We start from the raw sequence: 6,856 nt of genomic DNA, 5'->3' as shown, positions 1-6,856 counted from the left end.
GAAACTTGAATATGTTATGTTGAAAGAAGCGAGTAAAACATGTGGAATAGATATATTTAATTCTACTCACATTTAAGCTATACTATTTTACAACATTTTTTTAAATTATTGATTATTTAAATGAGGAACTACAAAAAAAAAAATAATAATAAAATGAGGTGTATATTTATTAAATTGAGATTCAATAAAGAAGGGATTTAAAGAAAGAGAGAGGTGAATGATGTTTTATTCGGATAGATAAGCAATTTAATAGAGATTAGAAAATGATAAATTATATAACTAGAGTAAATGACCATAGTGGGAGAGGTAGGTATCAGCCAACCATTTACCCAAAGTAATTTGCGTTGTAGTATTAAAATGACCATGATCTTGGTTAAAACCTTCATGTGTGTCAACGTTTATAGGTAATTTCAAGGCATCGATGGTCACCACATCTGGTAGCTCTTGACTGACTGCATCTTGTGCTGCTCTCACTGCCGGCAAATCATGAGTATCATGCTCCATCATAAAGTCATACAGGGCTATTTTAACAATAATGATGGGTAAAAATCTAGGCTTTATATCATTGCGGATGTCGGTGAAGAAATTCTTTAGGTTGTCTTTGTATCTATTGGCAGTGTCACTCATAGCTGCATCACTCTCCCCTTGAAACCAGAAAAGAGCACGCACAACCCCACCTTTTTTATCTGATGCTTCAATTCGTTCAATGAAATTTTTGTAAAATGTTGCATCAGGATTGCTAGGATTTTTAATCCATTGTTCAATTATGGTGCCACCTCTAGCACAAGGAACTAAACCCACTGTGCCTGCTCTTGGCCCTACTTTTGTTAACAACTGGTGAGCAAATGGCATTCCTGGACCAATCCCAACCGTTTTGTTGATGTCGATTCCCTCATGTAGAGGCTCTCGTGCAATCTCCCATTGGAGTGCAGGGTTTAATCGTAGGATCGATGGGTCTGATTGACATTCTGGTGGAATTAACCCATCCCACTCAAGCTCTCTCACTTGATTATTCTCAACCCCACCTCGCCCAGCCATATTGCTCTGACCAGCTAGGATGAATATGTTGTTAGGAGAAGCAGCTCTTGAAAGAGAAGAACCGAATAGCATTGTACATAGCAAGATTGATAACTTTAATAAAGCCATTTTGATCTTTTGTATCTGTGCAAGTAGACACAGAAGAAAAGTGTAAAGTAGGTGTACACTTCACTAAAAAAGGTTGTAACTTTTCTTCTGTGTCTATTTGCACAGACACAACTACTTTCCTATTGAAATTTTGCCCCTTCTTCCTTTTGTTTTGTTGGCTGATCCTTACCTCTGCCTTTCTATGTTAATGGCCCTCAACTTTTATACTCAAATTTAATTCTAAATTTAGTAAATTTAGTTTTGAAAGTTCATTTCTATTGGTGAATATTTATGGATTGTGAGAGTTTGTCGCCTTTAATTATTTTTTACCACCACAAAATAAATTTGTTAACTGTCTATTTGTGAAGGTATATATAAAGAAAACTTCAGCGATTTCGTTTTTGTTTCCATTTTATTACATATTGTTTTAATCTTCTATTCCATTCTCTTAAATAGAAGACATTTCTTTCTAAGATAAAAATATAAAAATTTAGTTCATGAAGTATATAATTTTTTACTGATTTCCCAACAATATGCACATGTTTGTTCTACTAAATTGGATTTACTCTTTTCCTTTTAAAAAAAAAAAAATTATTAAACATAGGCAATTGAATTTGTGACTACATTTTAGTCTATATAATTTTAAAATTGTAACAACATAATATCCCTAAATTTTAATAAGTAACGATTCATTCCCACTCGTCAAAAATATTATTTAATAATATTTCCTTCACATGATAATTTAATTGTCGATCAAAATTTATTTATAAATTATATAAAGATTAAATCATTACGTAATAATGATTGAGACATAATTTTGATGAGATCCATCATAGTGAAGACTATGCATTATTACAAATTTAAAATTATAGAAAATAAATTATTACATATTCAAGTTCAATGACTAAATTATTATATAGGAGCTCAATTGTTTCAAGTTGGATAGTACAAGGATAACATCATTATAAACTAAAATTTATAGACTAAATAATTATTTGTATGAAAGCTAACTTGGGGCAAGCTACTAAATGTCGTACTTTAGTATGCTAACAAACTTACTAAAACGTAACCATGTGTACTGTAAAAGAAGAAAGAAAAAGTTAAATAATTGAAATCTTCAATCATTTATAAATTTGGGCAAGTTGTTGTTTCATCCGGATAAAAGCAAAAGTGTATAAGTACAAAACAACATAAATTGTTATTAAGATTTAGGAAAGTGTTCTTTGTATAGGTGGCAAAGCTAGGATATTAGATAAGGGGCTCAACTTCAACTAAACATAATTTTAGGTATACTAATATAATATCGTCAAACTAACATATGGAGATAGGTAGATCAAAAATTAAATATTAGGGGCAAAAATTTTAGCTTACTAACATCTAAATTTGTGTCATATATAGTTCTTGAACTTTAAAAAATTGAAATTGTGAGGTTCAATTAGAAACAATTTTTTGTATCTAATAACTATTACTTTTTAAGCATTTCAAATATTTTATGAGATTTTTATATACTAAATTTAATTTTATAAATCTATTAAATATTTTTAAGGGACTTATTAAAATTAAAATTAAAAATTCAAATACTTACTAATCATAATTTTAAACACTAAAAATTAAATTTGGACTGACTTTAATGTGATTTAAAAATAATGGTAAAGTAAATAAAAAAGATAAAAAAATTATATGTAAAACTGGTGTTATAATTTGTCTTAATTTTCAAAAATTAAAAATAAATAATCACCAAATGAGTCCAAAATTTAAAAAATATTTGTATATAAACATGAACATATATGTAGAAATATATATATATAAGAAACTTTAAGTGACAAAAATTGGCTAAAATTAAAAAGGGAAATAAACCTGCCTCAAATAAGAATCAAACTTTGGTGGCGAGATTACCCTTAGTATATTTATTCTATCAATTTTGACTTTCAGTTTCATCAATTAAAATGTTTAATTGCTCATCAATTTTGAAACATCTTACTATAATTTTTAAATTTGAGTTTTGATACCAAAATGAGAATAAAGATTGTTAAGAGATTTCATATATTTTGCGATAATAAAAACAACCTCATGTATGGTTTTAAAAAAAGAAAACAATGTCATGCATAGAAAGGCTAACAAACTATATTTAAAAGAGTTTTATAAGAGAAAATTCAAGAGTTGTTATAATATATTTGATTAACAAATTAAAACATTCACTAGCTTGAAGCCCTAATAGTACACTATCACTTTTTATATCGCAACACTTCTTTTGAAATTTAGTTATAATACATATTTACTCATCTAAAGTCTATGTTGAAAGGCCACAAACACATTATTAATTGGATATTTATGTATGGTTATTTATGGATCAGACTTGCACATTTTCAGAGAGGAATGTTCATAAATGAATCAAATAGTAACTGAGTTTAATTTAGGGATCATGAAATTTGGAAGAGCTAAAGTACTTGAGATATATATATGAAAGTTAAATGAAGACATTAAAAGAAAACAATCAATTAATTTGAGATTTAAAGAAAGAGATTAGATGGAATGGTGATTTTATTGAGATAGATACAAAAGTTAATAGAGATTAGAAATGATAAATAATATAATTAGAGTAAATGACTATAGTGGGAGAGGTAGGTATCAGCCAATCATTTACCCAAAATAATTTTCGTGGTGGTATTAAAATGACCATGATCTTTATTAAAACCTTTAGTTGTTAGGGTTTATGGCCTAAATCTCGTGGGTCTTGTAGTTTATAATTGTAATGTACAAATAATTTATTTATTTAATAAAATGTTAGATGTTTTATTCGACATTTAGTAGCATTAACCCACAAACCAATAAACTAGTATCTAAGGTTATCTTCTGTAGCTTAAATATGTATGTAGAGACATACAAGTGAATCGTGTTTAGGGTCTATAGTAGATGGATAAGGTTGGGTTCCTTATCTTGGTGACACTACGAATATGGTTCGTTTTATAGATGTTACAATCGTTGTAAAGTACTACAAATGATATGATCCTAATCATTCATGTAGAGACATGTGAGTGGGGGTGTTTTACATAAAGGAGTTTGTATAAGACTGGATCACGAAATGACTAGTCTCATTATATAATACCTATTAGAATTTACATTTCACTAGGATGACCATAGGTTACATGACTTGAATCTTGAGTGAGTCGTGAACTCCTATCTATGAACGTGGTCCTTTGATTTGTATGGGTGAGAGGAGCTGAGAACACAAATACACAAGATGAAATTCACTCATTCTCTAACGTTTGGGTAAGTAGATAAATTCTGAGGCTTGAAGAATGTGGCGCCACAGCCTCTCTTAGCCCAAGAGAGGTTTGGTCATAGTTGGACAATGACTTATTGTTCATTAGAAGAATCAGTGGTACTTAAGGAGTTAGATGCAACTATAGGGGCAAAATGGTAATTTTGACCTAGTTGTACTTACGAGCAATTTGTGAAGGGTCATTGCACTGTTGACTGGTTATATCTAATGGACATTAAAATATATCTGTAGTGCGAAGAGTGCGGTAGTTAGTGTCAAAATCGTAGGGCATGTTTTGTTTGAGCAAAGTGCTAAGAGGTTGCGCAATTTGAGAAAATTCTCTAATGAATCTCCTATAAAAGCTAGCATGCCCTAAGAAGCTTTTGAATGCTTTGACATTTGTAGACGCTAGAAGTTTTGCAATCACATCTACCTTGGCGTTTTCAACCTCCAAACCTGCCTTAGAAACTTTGTGACCAAGAACTATTCCTTCGGTCACATGAAGTGACATTTCTCCCAATTGAACACTAAATAGGTCTCCTTGCATCGGGTGAGGACAACTTCCAAATTATTAAGGCAAACAAAATAAGAATCCCCAAAAATAGAGAAATCATCCATAAAAACATCAATAGATTGTTTAAGAAAATTAGAGAAAATATCCATCATGCACCTCTTGGATGTCCCCAGCGTATTGCATAGCCCAAAGGGCATATGTCGAAATGCAAATGTTCGAAAGGGGAAAATAGTAGTTTTTTTATCTTGATCTTTTGGAACGATTACAATTTGATTGTAATTAGAATAGTTGTTTAGGAAACAATATAACTATTTTCCAGCGAGTCTATCTGACATTTGATCAATGCAAGAAAGTGCAAAGTGGTCTTTCTTGGTTACTGCATTCAACTTTCTGTAGTTTATGCAAAAGCGCCACCCAGTGACTGTCTTGGATGGAATCAACTTTTTGTTGCTGTTGACAACTATAGTGGCACTTTCTTTCTTTGGCACACTTTGCACTGAACTTACGCAGTTACTGTCAGAGATGAGGTAAAGTATCCCAGTGTCGAGCCATCTAATAATCTCTTTCTTCACCACTTCTTTCATGATAGGGTTGAGTCTGCTTTGAGGTTCAAAAGATCTGGTCTTTCCTTCCTCCAATTTTATCTTATGCATATAGTAGGAAGACTGATTCCACAGATTCAACAAGCGTCCAGCCTATGGCTTGTGTATGCTTCTTCAATACCTGCAACAAAAGTTGTTCGTTAGCATGAGAGAGTCTAGATGAGATGATAATAGGTAAAATGTCATTAATTCCAAGAAAAACATATTTTAGATGATAGGGCGAGGTTTAAGCTCAAGTGTTGGTGGCTCCTCAAGAGAAAGGGGCATTGGCTTTGATTGTCGCTCTTTTAGACAAAGTGGTTCGAACTTCTTTGTACTATCGATCAATGCATAGACCTCACATTTCGGGTCCATCTTTTTTTGGCTTTCGTCTTCAGATAATTCAACAGCGTCGCCTTGGTGTACATGAATCAAAACTTTTCCAATGGACAAAAAGGGACACCCAAGAATGATTGGGATATCCTTTTTTGCTTCATAATTGTAACACCACAGGCCCAAGATTCGGCCCCTGATGGCCTCGACATTCCTCTTCCCCTGCGACCTGGTTATCTCATCCTCCCTTGCCTTGAATGCTTTTTGAAAAGTGAAAGTTGTCCCCACAAACCAACATGGGTCTTTTCAGCATGTTTTGTCCTCACTAACATGCATCTTAGGAAAATTCCTAGGAGGTCACCCAACATAGGATTGCTCAAACCTAAGCACGCTTACCTTTGGAGTTCCTATGATTGAGCCATCGGATGTGATATCGGTTCATTCATGTAACCCTTCTGAACTCGGGTCGTTACATGCCCACCAGCTTCTGCTTGGTTCGTCCTCGAACCACATCTTACTGGGAGAGGTTCTGCTCTGATACCATCTGTAACACCCCAAGCCCAGGATTCGGACCAAGATTCGAAATCCAGATTCAGCCCCTGATGGCTCCGACATTCCCCTACATCCCCTGCGACATGGTTATGTCATCCTCCCTTGTCTTAAATGCTTTTTTTAAAAGTGAAAGTTGTCTCCACAAACTAACACGAGTCCTTTCAGCATGCTTTTTCCTCACTCACATGCATCCTAAGAAAATTCCCAGAAGGTCACCCAACATAGGATTGCTCAAAGCTAAGCACGCTTAGCTTTGGAGTTCCTATGATTGAGCCATCGAAAAGGAAGGTGCACCTTATTGGTATAGGTAGTAACTTTCAATTTTATTAAGCCTTTCTTAACCATACTTTTATGTCCTCAGGATCCCTCTCATTCGGATGTGGTATCGGTTCATTCATGTACCCCTCCTGAACTCGGGTCGTTACAGTTGGTATCAGAGAATAAGTTTTAGGTTCTGTGGACTATGTTCAAAGAAAATATTATGAGGTG

General features: G+C 33.2%; 1 pseudogene; it reads right to left on the bottom strand.

Annotated features, from left to right (window-relative positions):
• Positions 1–247: 247 nt before the first annotated feature.
• LOC120076636 (putative carbohydrate esterase At4g34215 pseudogene) lies at positions 248–1,294 on the bottom strand (annotated as a pseudogene).
• Positions 1,295–6,856: the final 5,562 nt, after the last annotated feature.

The sequence above is a fragment of the Benincasa hispida genome, chromosome 4 (assembly GCF_027475165.1).
Source record: "Benincasa hispida cultivar pf3 chromosome 4, pf3_genome.v1.1, whole genome shotgun sequence".
NCBI lineage: Eukaryota > Viridiplantae > Streptophyta > Magnoliopsida > Cucurbitales > Cucurbitaceae > Benincasa > Benincasa hispida.
This window is presented reverse-complemented; position numbering and strand designations above follow the sequence as displayed.